The sequence below is a fragment of the Typopeltis vanoorti genome, chromosome 13, assembly GCF_054136105.1.
Source record: "Typopeltis vanoorti isolate ZY-2024b chromosome 13, IOZ_Tvanoo_1.0, whole genome shotgun sequence".
NCBI lineage: Eukaryota > Metazoa > Arthropoda > Arachnida > Uropygi > Thelyphonidae > Typopeltis > Typopeltis vanoorti.
The window spans coordinates 53,100,801-53,123,815 of record NC_143561.1 but is presented as its reverse complement, the minus strand read 5'-3'; the positions used below and the strand labels follow the sequence as shown (position 1 = coordinate 53,123,815).

Here is a 23,015-nt window from a genome sequence, read left to right as displayed (position 1 = left end):
GTCATTCAGATTGACTATCTTGCTGTCAGTTACCCTTTCTTTCTTGCACCCTATTACCAGCAGGCACTCTCTCTTGCAAGCTATCTTGACATCTGTCACACTCTCTTTCTTGCATGCTCTCTTGCTATCATTTGCATTTCAGTTTTCTAAGACGCAATTAACTGCATCAGTCCTAACTAGATCTTAGTCTTTCTCAGGATTCTGATATCAATTTACTTATTTTTTCACTTACTAATTTTTCTCAGAACTCCCAGATCTGTGGTCTTTAGTTGGCTGTTTCATTTTTAATTTTCTTCTTTTTCTTCAAGTGTCATCTCCCAGAAGGAGGTTGGCAACCATGTCACAGAACCTTTTTCTTTCTTTTGCTGCTCTGGAACATTTTTGGTAATTCAAGCCAGTCCAATCCTTAATGTCTTTGAACCACATTCTCCTGAGTCTGCCTCTCCCTCTTTTTCCATCCAATTTCCCTTCTAATATTAATTTCTGAATGTCTTCTTGTCTGGTTAGATGTCCAAAATATTTAAGTTTTCGCTCTTTAATTATTATCATTAATGTTGTTTTCATTTTTGCTTTCTTTAAAACATCTTCGTTTTTCATTTTCTCTGTCCATGCTATTTTCAACATTCTTCTGATAGTCCGCATTTCGAAAGCATCTAATTTTTTCTCCACTTCTTTATTTAGAGTCCAAGTTTCACTGTTGTAGAGAAGGCTTGACCAGATATAGCATTTTATTAATCTTTTTCTTGTGTCTATATTAATGTCTCTGGATGTTAGAACAGTTTTCATATCAGTAAAGGCTTTTCTTGCTATCTCTATTCTTCTTTTTATTTCTTTAAGGGAATTTCCTCTGTCTGTAAACATTTGTCCCAAATATATAAAAGACTGAACCTGTTCAATTTTCTTTTTGTTAACAGTTATGTTCAGTTTCTTATTTATTGGTTCTTTTGATATAATCATGCACTTTGTTTTCTTTAGGTTAATAATTAGTCCCATGTCTAAGCTTCTGTTGTAAATTTCTGTGATTAAGTTTTGAAGATCATCTTCAGATTCAGCTATAAGAACTGTGTCATCTGCATACCTTAAGTTGTTGAAGTTCCCACCTCCAACTTTTACACCCTTCAGTTCTGAAATATTTTTAAAAACTTGCTCACTATATATATATTGTACAGTAAGGGTGATAAGACACATCCTTGCCTTACTCCTTTTTTGATTTCAAAGTTGCCAGAATATGTATTTTTATATCTTATTGAGGCCATTTGATTTCAGTATATATTTGTAATTATACGTAGATCTTTTCCTTTTAACCCATTATTCTGGATATGTATTAGTTTCTTGTGATCTATTGGATCGAATGCTTTGGTGTAATCAATAAAACAAAGATATATGCTTTTCTGGTTGTCAAGGCTTCTTTCACATAATGTTTACAAATTGAAGATTCCTTCTCTTGTACCTTTGTCTTTTTGAAAACCTGATTGAGTGTCTTCTATTTCTACTGACAAAGTGCCTTTTATTCTTTCTAGGATTATTCTCAGTAGTAATTTTGTAACATGGCTTGTTAAACTTATTAGTCTATATTCTGTACATTCAAAAGTTCTTGGAATTTTGGGAATAGTGACAAAGATGGATTTCCTTAGATCATCAGGGATGTATCCTGAATCATAGATGTTATTAAAAATAACCTTTAGGTCATTAAGTGTGTTTTCATTTACTTTCTTTAACAATTCAATAGGGAACAGTGGGAAGGAGTGATGACAAGAGGCCATCCCTGGAAGTTACGAAAGGAAACTGTGAGCAAGAGGGTGAGGAATGGTTTCTTTGCATGGAGGGTGGTTGAACCGTGGAATGCATTGCCTGATGGAGTGGTGAGAGCGAGAACGGTCAATGAGTTTAAGGAGTGGTATGATAGACTTTGTGTTTCTTGGGGGGGGGGGGGGGCTCTCCCCTCGATGAGTCTTGACAAACTTTATGTTCTTAGGAAGGACCTCCCACAATGAGTCTTTTGACTCCATGGAGGCCTGAATAATAATAATAATAATAATAATAATAATAATCTATATTTTGTATATATCTGGTATGTCTGTGCAATCAGAGTCAAACAGTTCTTTTCCATATTCTTTCCATCTTTTTATGATATCTTGTGTCTCTAGTAGCATTTTTCCATTTTGATCTTTTATATAAGGATTATGGTTGAAATTTTTCTTTTTATTTGTCAGGGCTTGGATTGATTTATGCATTTCTTTACTATTGTGTTTCTTGTCCAATTCCTCTATTTCTTTACATTTTTCATTTATCCACTTGTCTTTAGCCTTCCTGCATTCATTTTTTATAATTTTACTGAGTATTCTATACTGTTGTGTACTTTTCTTTTTTCGTCTTTCATTCATAAGTTCTAGTATTGATTCAGTCATCCAGGGTTTTTTCTTATTGTATTTAATTTTTGGGATAACCTCGTTAGCTATCTTATATATTGCACTTCTAAAATTTGACCACCTGTTTTCAGTTTCCTCTGTGTTACAAAGTATATTGTCTTCTGTTTTATATCCTACATGATCTAATTTCTTCCTAATTTCTGAGTTAAACGCCATTATGTTGTCAGGTATATTCAGAGCTGTGACGTTAAGTCTTTCAGTATGATTGTTTTTAGAAATGTTTTTGTTTAATTTTTAAAGTGTACAACAGGGTTATGGTCTGAAACTATATCAGCACCAGGGTATGTTTTTATGTTGGTTATATTATTTTTGTATCTATTATTTATCATTATGAAATCTATTTGGTTTCTTATAGAGTTATCTGGGTTTGTCCAAGTATACAGTCTGCGCTTTGGATGTTGAAAGAAAGTATTCATTATGCGCAAGTTGTTTTGAATGCAGAATTGTATCAATCTCTCACCTCTTTCATTTCTGTCGCCTAGTCCAAATTTTCTAACAACTGGATTTTCTTCCCCTTCTCCAACCTTTGCATTCAAGTCACCCATCACTATGAGTATCTTATTTGATTTTACATATTCTATAGATTTTTGTAAGTTATTATAAAAATCTTCTATTTCTCCATCATTGTGATTCATCGTAGGGGCATAAACCTGGATAATTATGATGTTAAAAGGCTTTGTGGCTAATTTAATAAGTATTATTCTTTCATTTATGGGCCACAGTCCCATTACACATTTAAAGATGTCTTTCTTAATCATGAGACCCACTCCATATTCATGCTTCTCTCCACCAGAATATACAAATGTAAATTCATCTTTCTCTAGTTTTCCCATGTTAGGCCATCTTGTTTCACTAATTCCCATCACACCAACTTTAAGTCTTTTTATTTCCTGTATAAGGTTGTCAAAATTCCCTAGTTTATATAATATTCTCACGTTCCAAGTTCCAATTTTCAAGACTCTGTTTCTTGTTTTCAAATGAGGAATATCAGATACCAACCTTCCTTTCGGATTTAAGTTGACATCATCATAGAGTGCACTTGCACTCTATGATGATGTTTTAATCACAGTTTCAGTTTTAATCACTTCAGTGTCTTCTTCCCTGTAACTATTTACAGCTTGGGACGTTGCAGAGGTTCCAACTTCCAAAGCATAGTAAAATATTTCCGTTTCTTCATGGTCGACTATAGGATAGAGGATAGTAACGTGGTGAGGCCCCGATCTCTTCCACGTCTGCAATAGCCAGCTAACTTGGCTCACTCTCTCAGCCATTGATCTGTATTCAGAATCTTCTGCTTGCCAGTTGTTTCACATTGCTGTTGATATATGAATTCTTCCGCCAATGATGAAACAGCAGATGTTATTGCAGTCCTAACATCTCCCACGCTGGCCACATAATGTCTTGGGAGATGCACTTTATAGCTTTCTGCCAGCTCTTTGCTTAGTATCAACTTTGCCATGGCTCATTACGACACCATGTTTCCCGGGGGGGGGGGTTCCATGTGGAGGCATGATACTAAGACTTCCTGGGTATGGCCCTCCAGACTTCACCGAAATATTGGCACTGTCATCTATATCAGTTCCATCAGGGTTTTTGACCGTGTCATAGGTTGCCAGCCCAACCATGGAAATCCATCCCAGGCTTAACTGTGCTCAACATGCTACAAGTATGACTGATGGCTAGTCAGCCAAGATCCTGGTAGGAGAACACAGCTAATTCCGCCCCTTTTTAATTTTACTCTCAGATATTAAAATTTGGTTTGAATACCATCTTGTAAACAGATAATTTAGTGCTTTAGCTAATTTCTCTTAAAAGAGAAATTGAAGACATTGCTGCGGAAAGGAGGCATCTCCATTTTTAGTTGAAAATTGAGTGATAGATTGCACTATATGTTAAAAAAAAAATTCTGAATACACTGATGTAAGAACAAGGCAGCTCCTATAACCCAGTGCAGAGTTATGATTATGGTACTTGCACCCTACAACTTTGCAACTAATATTCATGATTTATTGTAAATTATTTCATTTTAATTTTTATAAAACTGTGTTGGTTATTATTGGTTACTGTGTACTAATAAATAGTTTTGTAACAGCATTGTGTTACTTATTTGCTGGCCTTATTGGCTGAGTGGTTAGCGTATCCGCTTTCCAACTAAAAGGCTGCAGGTTCGAATCCCACTGTGAGAATGGATGTTTGTGATTGTCTATGGAAATACTGGTAGTGGTGTAGTTGCAGTTGTATTTGGTGGATTTGAGTGGTGGAGACAGAGAGTTGTAGAGTAGGTGCCCTCCCTCGATGAGTCTTTGTACTCCCTGGAGGTGTCGGATGATAATAATAATAATAATAATAATTTTAATTATTAACCTTAGATTAGCATATTTTTATGCAATTTGGTGGAAAAAAAGGGGATAGCTCCAAATTTTGAAAATTCATGCCACTCTGAGGAAATGTGTATTCACATATGTATATTATATGTTGGCAAAATGTTTTGAGTAATAGTCTAAAATATTTTTTTTGAATAGTTTTTACTTAATTTACAAAAGTTTATAAAATTGAAGCTGCCCCCTTTTTGCTACAAAGTCTTCAGTTCAGCAATATTCACCTAGCTCCCTACCAACAGCTTTGCTTATTCTGTTACCTGTTTTAAATTGTGGCTAAATAACTGAACTTCTCTGGTTCTGCATTAGGAATGCAGGTGATCTTTTCCAATGCTCCTAAATAACATAGCTTTTGTCTTTTTATTGCTCATGTTCATACCAAGTTTATTACAGTAGTTATTCAGTTAAATTAAAGAGAATAAATTTAGGGTATAACATCATCTGCATAAAGTAGAGATGAGTATAATATTTCCAATTTTGATACTAGATTTAATGTCACTTTTTATCATAATATGATCTATACCAGTGTTCAACCTTTCACCTCCCAGAGGCTGCATTTGCTACTGGAAAGATTTTGTGGGCTGCAGACAAAATCTGTTACGTTTTTTTTTGTTTTAGAGTGAGTTAATCAAATTATACTGTCAACATTGGAGGTAGGACAAAATACTTTAAAATGTACTACTAAACAGTAAAATTTAGGGAAAATGGATATATCACATATTGAAAGATTACGATGGTCAAAAGATATACAGAACCAAGAATAACAAAATATCTGTATCAGTCAAAAGATAAAATTAAACTTATGAAATTAATGCACTATTTATCAGAAGCTATGCATACATTGAATGCAATATTTGAGGCTGCAAATTATCAGAAAGTTTATTGATACTGTGTGTCACAAACCACTTCAAGGTTTGTGACATGCAATCTTAAAATATTATGCAAATGATCATTTGAAAGTCTTGTTCTACACTTTGATTTGACTGTTTTCATTTTTGAAAATGAAAATGTTGATTCGCAATACAAATATATGTGCTACCATAAATGGAGAATATGGCTGCTGCAAATCCTTTAGGTTCATAAATGTATCAAGTAGTGCTCAATATTATTATTATTATTATTATTATTACGTGACACACTGACTGAGAATTTCAAAGAGCCTGATATATTATAGACATCTATTATTTACTGAACTATCTCATTTACATGCAGAATAATACTTACTTTGGGTTGGACTCTTAAAATATTGAACACCAATTCCCACAGTCTATAATCATTTTATCACTTTATCCTTCAGAAATAGGGGAGGCAAGTGATCTGGGGGTGATGATTGATAGAAACCTCAAATTCAGGGAACATATTGTAAAGGTGGTGAAGGTAACCTAGAGGATTGCTGCAATACTGAGAAGGACGCTGACCTACAGAGATAAAAATGTTGTCATTCCATTGTATAAAGCCCTGATCAGACCACACTTAGACTGTTGTTCTCAAATTTGGTCCCCAGGATTTGAACAGGATAAATTAACTCTGGAAAGGGTGCAAAGGCAGTTAACAAAGATGGTACCAGGACTGTACAATATTAGTTATGAACACAGGCTGAGGGGAATGTGGACTACAGAGTTTGATGGGTAGAAGAAGGAGAGGTGATATGTGGTTACAAGGTTAACACTGAGGAATTCTTTCACTTAATGGAACAGAGGGAAGGAGAGAGGACAAGGGGCCATCCCTGGATCTTACAAAAGGAAGTTGTGAGCAAGAGGATGAGGAGTGGTTTCTTTGCATGGAGGATGGGCGAACCATGGAATGCATTACCTGATCTGATAGAGTGGTGAGAGCATGAACAGTCAATGAGTTCACAGAGTGGTGTGTGACAGATTTTGTGTTTTCCAGGATGGGCCTCCTATGATGAGTCTTTTGACTCCATGGAGGTCTGAATCATAATAATAATAACTGATAAAAGTAACAAAAACAACAACAAAAAAAAATCATCCACTCCTAGACACAAGGCACTAAGGAAGAACTTAAACACTTCGAAAAACTACTGACTAAAAGTGATGGGAATAGGGTACTACTAATTCAGATGAATTCACGCCTAAGCTCGGTTTATTCAGCGCATTTCAACATATCTCAAAATCCATTGTTTCTCACAATTCTTTACCTCTTCTAATGTCCTTAACAGTTGGGTGAAAACTGATACTGAAATGCCACCATCTGTTTCCTTTAATTGACATCAGCAACCAAAAGTCTATGTCCATAGCTGGGAGGAATTTGAGAGAAATTTAATACAGACTCTTATAGCAATCATTTATTTGCACAGGGTTACTAAAAGTTGACAATGTCAAACATATATAAAAAATTGGGGTAAATTTTCTGGGAAACCAAGGGCTGTGGGTTGGGGACCACTGATCTATACAGATAATGAAATGACAGTAGAGATAGTTTGCACCTTTCTCTTAAACTTGATTTTACATGAAACTATTCTCCAGCACATCCTTTAAATCTGACTGCTGATTTACAACTTGAGTACAGGTTTTATGCTAGCTATGTAATGTCCCATCTACGCTATATAACTGATACTAACCCAAAAGATACTATTCATAACTGTGGTGTTATGAATAGTATCTTTTGGCTCCTTGTTATATGCTTTTTCCATATTTGTGAAACTTATATACGGATCCTTGTTGTATTCCCATGATTTCTCATTGTTGTCTTAAAGTGAAAAAATCTAATTCCTAACAACCACTATTTGTCCTGAATCCAGCTTGTTTTTCTCCAAGTTTCTCTTCCGTAATGTTTTTTAGCCCTTTCAGGTATGTGCAAGCAAAAATCTTACCTGGAACACTCAGTAGAATAATTCCTTTGTAATTCTCATATTTCATTTCATGCTATTTTTAAAAATATATATATATATAATTAATATTATGAATATGAACCTTTGTCCAGATCTGAATTATGCAGTGTAGCCACTTTATATTATTATTATTAACATCTGACCTACATGGAGACAGAGACTCATTGTGGGAGGTACACATTATTGCAAACAATGCTCATCCAACCGTGTCTTAAACTGATTCAGTGAATCCACATTCACAACACACTCAGGCAATTCATTCAACTCACCAACCACTCTCCATGTAAAGAGCCTTCTCCTCACTCCTCTGCTCATACCCTCCTTATACAGTTTCCAGTGATGGCCTCTTGTTCTACCCCCCCCCTCATTCTATGAAAAGACTCCTCCATGTCAACACAATAACAACCCCTCACCAGCTTATGTGATGTCCCCCCCCCCTGCTCCTATTCATGAGGCTTTGCAATTTACACTCTCTCAATCTGACCTTGTACACATACCAAAGCCCACTGACCACCTTTGTAAATCTTTTCTGGACCTTTTCCAACACATCTTCATCATGAAAACCTGGCAACTAAATCTGTACACAATAATCCATATTAGGCATGATGAAAGCCTTATACAATGGCATCATAACCTCTTTATTTCTGCATGTCAGGGTCCTCTGCATCATTACCTGATGTGACATCTTCACAACTTGTGCAATGTGGCCTCTGAATTTCAAGTCCAGGTACAACACCACTCCTAGATCTCTCGTCTCCTCTACTTCCTTTAAAGTTTCCCCATCAAGTGTATACTTTGCATTCTGTCATTGCTTACCAAATCTCAAACCTTACACTTTGCAAACATTGAACTGACAGTTCTGCTTACCTGCCCATTCATGCAATCAGTTCAAGTTTTCCTGTAAGGCGATAACATTTGATTGACTCTGAATTGTTTTTCCCCCATTTTGCATTATCTGCAAATAGCTGTAGATCACCAGTTAAACCCATCCCATTATCATTAACATACAAACTGAACAACAGTGATCACAAAACTGACCTCTGCAGTACACAACTAATGACCTTCCTCTTTTGGGATACTGCACCCCATATACAACTTTCTGATACCTATCTGACAGCCAGTCACTGATCTTACTCAGAAGTCTGTTATCCAATCCAATCCATTTCAATTTATTAAGAGCTTGTCATGTGTCAATCTATCAAAAGCTTTTACAAAATCTAAGTATACCACTGTATATGCATCTCGCTTGTCCAAAACATTTGTCACCTTGTTATAGTACATAAGTAAGTTAGTAATAAGGCTGTGGCTACAAATTTTACACCTACAGCCACAACACAGGCAGTCACTTCATGATCACTCTCACTAACTGCAGGAAAATGTGAAACCCCACTCACAATTACATCCTCTGATGAAATGATCAGATCTAAAACTCTCAATCCTCACATGCCCTCCTTTACAGGTTGCTTGAGATAATTATCTCTCAAGAACTCGAGAAATTCATTTTCCTTATTCCCAAATGCTATCTCTTCATTGCAATCTATACTGCCATAATTAAAATCACCTATAATAATTACTTTCCTTTGTTCACTAATCCAAGTTGTTTATACATTTCTTCATCACTATCCTCCACATTCCCTGTCCTATAGTAACATCTAACTAAATATGTCTACCTGTCGATCTCCACACAGCCTCATAACCATTGCCACTATTTCCCTCTTTCATGTCCACCTTATGTGAACATAATTCCCCTGCTATCGTCAGCAGCACTCCCCCCTCCTTTTTGTCCTTTCTATCCTTGCAAAAAATACTGTAAACTTCTATTTCTATTCCCATTGGAATATCATCTTTATTCAACCATGTTTCACTTATTCCAGTGATTTTGGGATGCATAAACTCAGTCAGTGAAACCATTTCATCTCCCTTATTTCTGATAATTCTGGCATTTGTAGACAAGCACAGTAGTTCAGTTTTGGTCTATAACCAGTCCTATCTATGCCATTTGTTGGTTGTGATTTCCCCCACTACACCTGTCCTGCCGAATCACCTTTATTGCCACTTACCACATATATCTGCTCAGTCTGAAATTCCCCACCCATATTGAAATATACTCGATCTTCATACACACATTCACTGCCACTTTCAACATCCACTCTCCCTGTGTCATGTTTCCCTGTCTAACCAGGCTTTTCCCTGTTCTTCTTGCATTCTCATTCTCTGTTCATCTCTTACACTATTACTGTTTCCACTACCAAGCATTTCTGTCTCTTCAATACCACTCTCCTGATTTTTCACTTCATCTCTTACTTCTGATCTCTTGCATGCATCACACACTGTACTTCTATCTAGAAATGCTCTCTGCAGTGCACGCACTCCAAAGCCATTCAGATGTAACCCATTACACCTATATAATTCCATTATTCTCTCAAACACATGCCATACATCCACAAACTGTACTCCCTTCTCCTCACACAGCTCTGCTATCATACTGTTCATGATTTTGGCTATTCATCTCAACTCGTCATTGTCATATTTCGGCAATAAATACATGACTGTTAACATTCACTTTCTCAACAACCTCCTGATATTTGCCTTCACATGCTCTTATGTTCTCCATACATTGCTATCCTGGAATCACTCATCACCTCTTTTACCCTTTTTTCTTTCATTCTATTCTTTTGCACACTTTCATTAGTTTCCACTAACCATCTAATATCACTCTGCATATTCCTCATTTCATTTTTCATTTTCAATTACTGTTTCATCAAATCTTGCCTTCCCACAATTCAGTTTCACTCTCTGTCACTCCTACAGTCTCACTACCTCTCATTCTGCTGCACCTTACTTCCGTTTCCTCATTCATACTTTCTTTCGCTCCCTCATCAATAACTTTCGCTTCTACATCTTTGAATTTTTCAGTTCGAATATCATCCATTTTATCTAGCATTCTGCATTTCACAAAGAAATGAATGAAGGAGTTCAGAAATTAAATGAGCCACAAAAAAGAATATTATTATTATTATTAAGAGAGAGAATCTGCCAGGGAGTCAGAAACTTGTCAAGGAGGCTGCATATCACTCTTACAAGCTGTCATGTCATGAATTCACACTACCTGCATGCATTACCCCCAAAGGCAATCCATTCCAATCGCACACTACTCTGTGAGAGAAAAATCATGCTCTCATTCCTTCCCTGACTGCATTCATTCTCAATCCATTGATGCCTCTCATCCTCTCTCCATAAAATGAAAAATTTTATATACTGATAATCCTGTATGACCCTTTCAGAAATTTGGTTGTAAGCTTGCAGTCCAAAAATTCATAATCTGTATTCATGTTTTCATAATTTGAATTCTGCAATCCTAATATAGTCTTTTACATTCTCCTTTTCACTCTCTCCACTGTATCAGCATCACAACGGAAACTGGGAGACAAGATCTGCACAATAGTTCCAAGTTTTTTATTCTTATGGCAAAAGCAGCTACAGGTCAATGTCCAGACCAGAAAGCCAATCCAGGGCCTCATCTGTCACCACGTGGATGTCCTGGAGGCCACCACTGTGAAATTGGTGCCTTGGGCTGTCATTCACAATATGAATGATCATCTGGGCCACAGGGGAACAGTCACAATAAGGTTGGTCTGATAGTCTCCATTTATGTAGTAGGTGGCCACATCTGCCCTGCTTAGTTCTGATCCTGTTGATAGATGACCAAATCTTCCTAGGAAGGGCAAAACTAGGCTGCGAAGCACAGGGATCTTCAACCAGGAAATCGTTTGTTGGAAGATTGTTGGACCATTGTTTTCTCCACGTGTCAGGTGTTGATAGTAAGGCAGCTGAAGAGAGTTCGTCCATGGACCAGAAAGGGTTTCGTGATTTTAGGTAAATACTAGGTGGATTTATGAGAGTCTGGTGCAGGGGCAGGAGCAGGTTGCTCGTTACTTTATTAAATACTTTAATCGAGGCTTGTCTTCTCTATATATTTGGTGGAGCAATGTTAGATAAGACAGGCAGCAAGGGGAGTGGGGGGTGCTTCTCAGTGTCCCACTAATCATGTGCATGGCAAAGTTTAGCCAGGTGTCTATAATGTTAGTGTGCACACTTCTTTCCCAGATAGGGGCAGTATTCTGCTGCAGAGAATGCGAGGGCTAATGCAAAAGACCTTAAGACATCAGCACCACAACCCCAGGTTGTTTCAGTAAGCCATGAGATTCTGCCATTGCGATTCTGATGCTGTGGGGGGGGGGGAGAAAAAGCAAAGGAGAGTATTCCACATCAGGATTGTGGAATACTGATTACGAAGAGAGACTGAGATTGATAGTTCCAAGTGAGGTCATATCAAGGCCTTGTAAAGAACCAAAATTGATCTACTTAAATTTACATCTCAGGGTTTGTTTGTTTCAGCATTACAGTTATCCTTTGAGTTGCATTTGCAATCTTTGCCATATGGCCTTGGAATTTCAACTTGCTGTTTGCTACTAATCAGTCAAAAGTGGCAAGATTTCTCCTTTGAGAAATTCAAATTTTTCGTCCTGCAAAACAAGCAAACTGGCCTCAAAAACACTCAATTTACTGACATAGCACACTGGCCATGTAGCTTTATTACTATGGCCATGTAGCTTTATTGCTATGGCCATAAATCCAAAACAACCAACCAACCTATCTACTAAAACTCCATGATTCTTAGCCTTACCAGTTTCTTCTAGCATAATCCCACCAATATAGATGTCAGTAAATGCAAAGTCATGCACTTTGGTGTGATTAGATACCCGACATCATATTATATTGGTGGGATTATGCTAGAAGAAATTGATCAGGCTAGGGATCTTGTTTGTTAGTAGATAGCAAGTTGAAGTTCAAGAGTCAGTACCAAAGACTGCAAATACAACTCAAAAGATAATTGCAATGCTGAAACAAACTTTGACATGTAGAGATAAGGATGTCGTTTTGCCTCTTTACAAGGCCTTGATAAGACCTCACTTGGGCTATTGTGTGCAGGTCTTGTCTCCTGGTTTCCATTGTTCTGATACTGTGGAAAGAGAGAGAGAGAGAGAGTGCAAAAGAGAGTATGCTACATCAGGATTGTGGAATACTGATTATGAAGACAGACTGAGAATTTGTAGGCTGCAGACAGTAGCAAACAGGAGAAAGAAGGGGTGATATAATTGAGACTTACAAACTTCTGAAAGGTCATAGAGGATTTCAATTGATGGAATTTTTCAATTAATGGAGGGTGGGGAAAGTACAAGAGGGGCATCCTTAGAAGCTGAGAATGAATGCCACTAAGAAGGGGGTTAAAGCTAGATTTTTCTCTCATAGGGTGGTGCATGATTTGAATGGATTGCTATTGAATGTTGTGAGTGCAAGCAGTGTGAATGAATTCAAGAATAAGTATGATAGCTGTGGTGCATGTAGTTTGTGGCCTCCCTCAATGAGTCCCTGACTCCCTGGAGGTCTCTCTTAATAAAAATAATAATATAATATGACACTGGATATCTCATTACACCACAGTCCATAATTTTACTAACATTGAAATGATATCCATTTTCACATACCAACAATTCCAGCTTATTCCAATATTTCTGTAATTACTGCATGTCATTTGCATTCCTGATTACCCTGCCTATCTTTGCATCATCAGCATATAACTATATGTCACCTGTCAAATCCTTCCCACTGTTATTAACGTAAAGAATGAATAACAATCGACCAAGAACCATGTGTGTCACCACTGGTCACTTCCCCCCCCCCCTACCATTCACATTTTGATATTTTTCAGTCATCCATTCTCTTCTCCATGCTACTTTATAATCCAATCCCATATTCTTCAGCTTATGCAGTGGTCTTCTATGCTATATTCTGTCAGAAGGCTTAGCAAAGTCCAAAAGTGTCATGATGTATCCATTCCCCCTTGTGTATCACAGTGATAATATCATAAAATGTGAGCAAGCTGCTCAAACATGACCTTCCCATATTAAACCCATGCTGTTAATTGCAACGTATAGATTCTCTGTCAATCCATTCTGCATGCAAGATCTCACCAACTTTTCCAAAATCTTCACCACTGCTCCAGAGATACTGACAGGTCAGTAATTAGACACATCAGTCTTTGCACCACCCTTGTGCAATAGGATGATCATACATTCTTCCACTCCTGTGGAATCTTCCCTGTTCTGAAACTCAAATTAAAAGCCAGTTCAGCTGAACACACTTCTTGTTCAGCTGAGCATCCATGCTGATATTCCATCAACCTCTATTGCCAAATTTTTATTTTATTTGTGCAATAGATGTAGTATATCCCTGTCCTCGTACACCTGAATTCTTCATCCACTGCAGAGATATCACCAAGCTCAATTTGGCATACACCAACTAGATAGCCTTTAGCAAAATGAACACTTATAAGTTGAACAATCCATCTGTATTCAATGGAATCATTCTTTCACAGACACACACATTCTTTATTTTATATGAAGCAATAACAACTGAATTCTTTTGGGTTGTCTTTAGCTTGCAGAGTCAGTTTCTTTACATACTCAGACTTTGCTTTCCATACAATAGTTGTAACTCTTCTGGCCTGCTCCTTGTGATTTTCATAACTGACATCATCCTTATGCACACATTCTTCCACATCATGTTTTTCTTAAGAATCTCAGGCTTAATAAGATTGCACATTAATTTCACTCCTACCCTATACTCTTCAGACTCTAGAAACACATCTTGATACTGCATCATTTAAGTATTTTTTAAATGCTTTCTATGTACTACTGACATCCTTGCCATCTAACAACCAGTATGCTCTCCAGTTGGTCATAATTTTCTGCTTTGTATTTCATGCATTTAACCTTCTTGAGTGAGCCATCCATTAACTTAGCCACTTCCCAAGCCAGAACAGCATGATCACTGTCACCAACCAGAGGCAGAACAGTTGTGGCTTCAGTTAGAACCTCCTGTGACACTATAATCAGATCTAACACTTTTTTGAAATCAAGTTCCTTCTGTCACATGCTGCTTGAGGAAGTTGTCTCACAACAGCTCAATAAATTTGGTTATATTCCTCTCATGAGATTTCACAGTTACCCAATCAGTGTTTAGATGATTAATAGTCACCTGTAATGATTACTAATTTCTTACCAAACATGTTTATTTGGTAATGCATTTCATCATCAGCAACCATTCCATTAGCTCTATAACACCCCCCCCACACACACACATGTAACCCCCCCCACACACACAATATGTTTGATCTTGTAGGCTCCACCTCACACACCAGTTTATTTCAATCTCACTACCCCATGGAAAATTGTTAGTTGTATTGCCTAGTTTTCTATTCTAACTGGACTCGAATCATCCGTTATCATTAGTAAGACATTCCCTCCTCTTTTATCCTGTCTATTCTTCCAATAAATAAAATAAATACTGTACTATCTACAGTCGAAACCAGTTAGTATATCTGCCTCTGATAGCCAGTCTTGCTAATGCCTAAAATCTGTGGCACCATATTTAGAAGGCAATAAACTTGACTCCTTTGTTTCTGATACTCCTGACATTTGTTTACAGATGCATGACTTTTTTTTTTGTATACTCACTTCTGTAGTCTGCATGACCCAGTCAGACAACTTTCTGATCTCTATTCTTATCTGATGCCTTACTTATGCAGACATCCTTGCACATGCTTAATAAAGCTGATCCAGACAAACACATAATTGTTCTTTCCTTATAATCATTTCCATAATATTGCACATTCCTATCATTAACACAGTTGTGTAATATGGTCTCTCTTATGCACAATTTGTCATCATTCCTCCCATCATAATCTAGTTTCCCTGTCTTTCTTTGTTAAGTATCTCACCAGTTAATAATTTCTCTATACTTGTGATACCAAATGCATTCAAATGGAGGCTGTCTCTTTTATACAATTCCATTCTTCCCTAAAAACTCACTTCACACACATCCAAAAATGCATCCATTTCTTCTACTCAGCCTGTGCATTGAATTCTTTGTCATCATAGCCCTTCTTCTTAATTCTATCATATCTAGGTAATATACTAATGATTTTCACTTTCTCACTCTTCACTCTCACCTTTTCCAACAATCCTTATTAGCAGATGCGCTAATCACATGGCTAGCCAGGCTGGCTGGCCGAGTGGTTAGCGTATCTGCTTTCCAGCCAAAAGGCTGCAGGTTCGAATCCCGCTGTGGGCATGGATGTTTGTGATTGTCTGTGGAAATACTAATGGTAGTGGTCGGCAGTAGATGGCGTTGGTGTAGTTGTGGTCAGTTGGTGGATTGTGAGTGGTGGAAACTGAGTTGTAGAGTAGGTGTTCTCCCTCGATGAGTCTTTGGACTCCCTAGAGGTGACAAATAATAATAATAATATTCTCTCTCTCATACTGAACTTATCACTTGTTAAATCATTCATATCTTCAATTTCCATCTCTTTTACTTTTTTTTCTTTTCAATTGTGTTTGTTATACATTTTTGATTTTTGCTGCAGGAAAAACTCAAAGCAATAACCCTGTCATTAATGGTATGTTTTCTGATGGAATTACCATATCAAATAATATCCTTCTTTTTATAATTGACTTTACCTACCTGAATCTTACCTTATTCAGCACTTTGTTGTTTACTCATTTTTTTGCTGCTTAATTTTTCTTGTCCTTCCCATGTTCTTTTAAACACCTCTTGATTTATAAAACTGAAAAGTAATGTCTTAATTTTTCAATTTTATAAGTTAATTCATTCTCATTACCCTCAAGTTTCTAATACAATTGAACATTAACAAGAACTGCACTGTTCTTGTTAGTATTCTGTTTTGCTACTGCACGATTTTTGTACATTTTTGGCACCATTTTATGACACTGTTTGATAATGCAATATTATTATTATTGAATGATGCTTCCAATGAGTCTGAAAACTCATTGAGGGAGGACACCTACTCTACAACTCTCCATCTCCACCACTCCATCCACCAACTACACCAAACCACTACTACCATCATCATTTACATCAACGCAATCTACTGCTCACTACCACTAGTATTTTTTGTCTGTAAATTGTGTGTGTTCTGAAGGGATGATTTGTCTGTATGCAGGATTAAAAACCTCAGTTTCCAGGAGAAAAAAACCGGCTACCTCCATATGAGATCAGCTAACTCACCTTTGATTGAAAAAATCCATATAAAGATTCCTCCCGTCACAACAATAATTAAACTTAGGCCTTCTCCAATTGAAGGGTGCAACGTACCTTGTTCTTCCAACTGTGCTACAGAGGCACTTATCTCAAAAAAAAAAAAAGTTACAAAAACACCAAACACTATAAAACCATGAAAATCAGCTGATATTCTGTAAAACACCAATATTCTAAGTAAAAACACAATATGACAGATAAAAATCACCTATTTTACAGAAGGGCTAAATCATCATCAGCCATTTTCTGTCCACTGCTGGACAAAGGCCTTCCCAAAAGTTCTCCATTCATTCCAAAATTGAGCTATTCTATGTCACTGAGTTCCTGACATCTCTTTAATTTCATCCTCCTACCATCTCTTTTTGTCTCCCTGTATCTCTTTTTCATCTCTAGGATAACATTCTGATATAAGCTTGGTCCACTTTTTTTATTATTATTATTATTTCGGGCAACTCCAAGGAGTCGACAGAGGCCCTAACATCATTTCAGAACAACTATTTGACATTCACACGGTATCTATCATACCTCGCCTTGCCCAGCTTCCATGTATGGCCCCTAGTCCTCCTACCACCAGTCCTATTCTCAAAAATATCTTTTGAATTAATCTTATAGAAACCATTCAGTAATTTGAATGTCTCAATCATATCACCCCTTTTCCACCTATCAACCAATTTTTGCAACCCACAAATCTTCAACCTGTTCTCATAAGGTTCGTTATATAGACCTGCTATCATCTTGGTCACTCGTCTCGGATCCTCTCCACCTCCTCCCCATCAAGAAGAAACCCTGTAGCCCATATCTGGGCACAGTAGTCTAATCTTAAAAGTAATCTTATCAAGGCTCGATACAGAGGAACAATAACTTGTTTGTCTCTGCTTGTTAAAGTATTTTTCAGCAACCAAGTGATTTGATGAGCTGATTTAGCCACTTTTGCAATGTGACCCCTAAACTTCAACCCAACACTCCCAAATCCCTGGCCTTGTCAATTTCCTGGAGTACAGTTCCACCAATGTGGTATACTGCTTCTAATCTTTTCACCCAAAATGCAAAACCTTACATTTTCCCACATTAAATTGACATCCATTCTCCTTAGCCCAGTCCTCCAAACTATCCAAATCATCCTGCAAAAGTTCGACATCTGTGCATTCACTATTGCTCTACCCAACTTTGCATCATCAGCAAACAAATGAACATTTCCTCTCAGATCCTTTCCTATATTGTTAATGAACAAATTAAACAGTAGTGGTCCAAGAACAGAACCCTGTGGCACACCACTAGTCACAGGCCGTCTTTTGGACTCTACTCCTGAATAAACCACTCTCTGATATCTCTCCATCAACCACCCTCCTATCCATCTCACCAACCCTATATCCATCCCCATATGCTGCAGTTTACTGATTAGAATTCTATGTAGTATCTTGTCAAAGGCCTTAGCAAGGTCCAGTAGGATCACTGTAAACCCATTATCCTTATCCAATTCAGCCGTCACTGCGTTATAAAAAGTTTAGTTTAGTCCTTTATCCAAGTGTGAGCAAACAAAGTTTGTGCCTGAAAGTATCTTCAGGACTGGGGTAAGGTGGTACAACACTGGGAAACTCGTTGCAAAGGTAGTTGTACCACCTTATCCCAGTCCTGAAGATACTTTCAGACACAAACTTTGTTTGCTCACACTTGGATAAAGGATTAAACTAAACTTATTATAGTCTAACCAAGTGAAAAATAAACTCTCAATATTGTGTTATAAAATGTGAGCAATTTACTGAGGCATGATCTACCCTTCACAAAACTATATTGTCCCCCATACAGTATCCCATTTTCATCTATCCAATGTTGTATTTTTCTGTTGACTAATTTCTGCAAGACCTTGACAACGATTCCTGATATGCTAATTCGTCGGTAATTTACAACAGCAGTCTTTGGAACCTCCTTTATGTAATGGAACTATTTTCCCCTCTTTCCACCCCCTCAAGACTAACCCAGACCTGAGACTCAAATTAAACAAAATGGTCAAGGGCACTGACAATTCTTTAGCTGCTTCACGTACGACACAAGCTGGTATACCATCCAATTCCACAGATGTATTGACATTGAGGTTTTGTAATAGACTACTCACCTCCACTTCATTCACCACAATTACCATATAATCCATTGGTTCATTCATTCCTGCAATATCACCACCTGGATGATATATTCTTGCAAAGTGCTAGCTCAGTAATTCAACTATATTAACTGATTCGGTTACCTCCCTACCATCGGCATTCTTTAAAATCATTCTGCCATATACATTTTTTCTTTTACTTGCAACATATCAAAAAAACTGTTTGGGATTCTCTTTGGCCTGCATGACTAAGTTTTTTCATAATCCGTTTTTTCTTTTCTTACCACACTCATTACCCTTCTGGCCTGCGCCTTATACCATTTATGTGCCTGCCAGTCACCTTTTTCCTTAAATTCCCTCCATAGTTGTTTCTTTTTTTGCAGCTCAAGCTTAGTGGTGTTATTCATCCATTTAACCCCTACTTGATTTATTATTCGGACTCTAGGTATACAGTCAGCCATTGCCTCATGCAAACACTTCCTAACTGCCTCCCATGCACTATCGTCTACCCCTTGCAGTTTTACATGCTATGATACTGAACCAATCAAACTCCTAAGCTTGTCATACTTATCAGCACGATAATTCCACATGTACCCTGTCTTAATTGTAAATTCTACACCTTTAGCCACCTCCCAAGTTAAGACCCTATGATCACTCTCCCTAATTGGTGGCGACGTGGTCATATTCGTTACAGCCAAATTCTCAGATGCAATTACTAGGTCAAGCACTCTCTGACCTCTAGTATTTTCTATTACATGCTGTCACAGATAGTTATCCCTTAATAATCGCATAAAATCCAATTCCTTCCTCCCACATGTCCTCTCCTCCTTCCAATCAATGTTACCATAGTTGAAATCACCCATAATAATTACCCTCCTTCCACTCATTTCTTCTATTTGCTTATGCATACTATCTCCACCATCTATTCCATCACCTCGTCTATAGCAGCACCCAACTATATATTTTGTTCTGCTAGTTTCAATCTGTCCTCAAGGGCTCACTTTAGTGAGTACGGGCATGGCAAACCCAAGGTACCTGATGCTGGACCATGCCTTACTTCATGAAATATACATCTGTTATATTATCTGTAGACTGGTCACTCCCCTTTTTTTCTTTCCTTCTTTCTTTTCTTCTTGCTACCTTCCCCCCGATGCTATTAGAGTATTCGAGGGCTTGGGGTGAATCTTTCCTATTTTGCTATTTCATCTTATGTGGAAAGGGCCTCTGCAACCCTACCACTTTCTTCTTGCAGTGACTTCACTCCAAAATACTACTATGATTGTGCCTAATAACGCATCTCATGCTGCATCGGCTGTCGCGCAGAATAATCAGAGCCGCGTTAAGATCTTAGGCAGAGGGTCTTGTTCGAGAAGTATATTACAGTCTCCATCAAAAGTCAGTGATACTGTGAATGAGCAACACAGAATGGATAAGATTAATCTTAGAAAGGAATTTTACATAGGCACATGGAATGTCTGGGGTTTACAGATGGGTACTCTTGAGATTGTCTGTAAAGAGATGGATAGGTATGAAATTGACATCTTGGGAATTACAGAGACCAGATGGAACGGAGAAAGTCACTTCAAAAGACAGGATGGGAAGCTAGTTATTTACTCAGGTGGTAACCCAAAACATCATGGGGTAGCTGTGATACTGAAGACAGCTTAGGCAAGAAGCCTTCTTGGTTATAACCCCATTAATGATAGGATACTCTCCATTAGACTTAAGGCTCAGCCTACCAATGTATCAATTGTGGTAGTTTATGCACCCCACATGGATAGGACTGAAGAAGAGAGTGAAGAATTCTATGAAAACTTACAAACTGCTTTGGACTGCCTACCAAGGAGAGACATGCTGTACATCTTAGGAGACTTAAATGCAAAAGTGGGAAAGAGTATGAGAGTCAGGCTGGGGTGTGGCATGTTTGGTCTGGGTGAACGTAACACCCATGGTGAAAGACTGTTGGAATTTGCCCGTGCTAACAGATTAGTTATTACCAATACCTGCTTCCAGAAACATCCACGACGGAACTATACTTGGACATGTAACATTGATAGGTCAAGGCACCAGAGTGATTACATCCTGGCTCTCCAGCAGTGGAAGACAAGCATCTCTAATGTGCATACTTGTCCTGGAGAAGATTGTGGCACAGACCATCAAATGGTAAGAGCCAAAGTAAGACTAAGAGTCCAAAAACTTCCAGGTCAGGCACATTCCACTAGATTGGATGTTAGAGTAATTCCTAGAGGATTCACAGAAGAAGCATCAACTCGGCTGGATGATTTTTTGGAGACCAATGAGGAAATTTCACCAGAAATGCTTTGGGAAGGAGTCACGATGATAATACAGGATACAGCGAAGACCTATCTCAGCCCAATAAGAAAACCAAGAGACCCATGGATATCAGATTCAACATGGGAACTAATCAAAAGAAGGCGGTTGGAAAAACAAAGAGATACAGGGACCGAAGAATACAAGAGATTACACAGAGAAATCAGAAGAGCCATCAAGCAGGACAAGGAAAAGTTCTATACTAATAAATGTGAAGAAATAGAGTTCCAGATGAGAAGGCATAATTATAAAAGGATGTTTTATTTAGTTCGTGACTTAAAGCACAAGTTTAAGCCTAAATTGAATGTCATCAAAGACAGGAATGGATCATTACTAACAGAAGAGTTGGAAATCAAAAACAGATGGAAAGAATACTGTGAGTAACTGTACAGCAGAGTGGATAAAGAAAATGTGGAGTCCTCCCACCAAGAAAATTTTGATTTGGAACCTCTTCCACTTAGGCATGAAGTTGAAAGAGCAGTTAAGCAGCTCAACAGCAATAAGGCCCCAGGTGCAGATGAAATCCCAGCAGAGTTAATTAAGACCACAGGGGATGGAGGGATAAGAGTGTTTCATAGATTGATTACAAGATATGGGAGACAGGATCATGGCCTAGAGACTGGAAGAAGTCAGTTTTCATACCACTACACAAGAAAGGTGATATGAAGGCATGCAACAATTATAGAACTATTAGTTTGATATCTCATGCAAGCAAAATTTTATTAAAGATCATGCTAAATAGGATTGAGGCCAAAGTTGAGGTAGAGATGCCCGAGGAACAAGCAGGTTTTAGGAAAGGTAGGAGCACCAGAGATCAGATCCTTTGCCTTAGACAGATCATAGAAAAATATAAAGAATTCAGACTCCCTCTGGTAATGTGTTTCTTAGACTACTCTAAAGCTTTTGACTGTGTTGAGCATGTGAAACTGTGGGAAGTAATGAAAAGAATGGGGTTTCCTCAACACACTATCAGGTTGATGGCCAACTTGTATAAGGAGCAAGAAGCCACAGTAAGAACAGGTGTTGGATCGACTGACTGGCTTCAAGTTGGAAAAGGAGTTAGACAAGGATGTTTACTTTCTCCTCACTTGTTTAGTATATATGCAGAGGACATCATGCGTGAAGCATTGGATGAGCTCAGGACAGGTAGGATAGGAGGTAGATTGATCAATAATCTGAGGTATGCTGATGATACACTCCTTTGTAATGACATGGAAGAACTAGGACTAATTCTTGAAAAAGTTAACAAGATCAGTAATAACAGAGGACTTCAACTCAATTCTAGCAAGACAAAGATCATGGTTCTCAAAGGAAAACCATGATCTTGAGAACCATGGTTCTCAAAGGAAAAACAAACAGAGAAGCTCTTGAGAAACAAGTGTATCTTAACCTCCCTACCGGCTAGGATGTCTATAGACGTCCAACTAAATCTGGATATGATTCAGCCCACCTGTTTAAAGAACCTGGATAAGAAGTGCAATTTGACTGTCATGTCCATTAGAAGGTGTGATAAATCCTCACACTGAAGAGAACGGTTAATCAGATTATCTCCCGTTCGTAGCTGCCTCTCAGTTGCCTATAACAAGAAACGGACTTTCTTGTTCCATGCTGGTGAACTGGATTTTAGTTATATATGATAGACTAAAAATAGAGAAATTATTTATATTTTTGTTTTCTCTTTTTATTGTACAATACAATTTTAATTTCTGGACAAAATAAAGGTCTTGCATAATTTCTTCACTTAAATA

General features: G+C 37.6%; 2 protein-coding genes across 4 annotated transcripts in view; one reads left to right on the top strand and one right to left on the bottom strand.

The window, feature by feature from the left end:
• Window positions 1-23,015, bottom strand: part of LOC150100155 (glucosidase 2 subunit beta-like) — a 283,833-nt gene that overhangs the window by 13,460 nt on the left and 247,358 nt on the right. The window contains exon 13 of one of the 3 annotated variants that reach the window (XR_016549237.1): window positions 6,032-6,225. The exons of the other annotated variants lie outside the window; for them this stretch is intronic. The gene's annotated coding sequence lies outside the window, so the exon portion shown is untranslated. The remainder of the gene's footprint in view (window positions 1-6,031; window positions 6,226-23,015) is intronic. 3 annotated transcript variants of the gene reach the window in all.
• The window catches only part of Cdk12 (Cyclin-dependent kinase 12), a 585,582-nt gene that overhangs the window by 382,190 nt on the left and 180,377 nt on the right, over window positions 1-23,015 (top strand). The window lies entirely within an intron of this gene.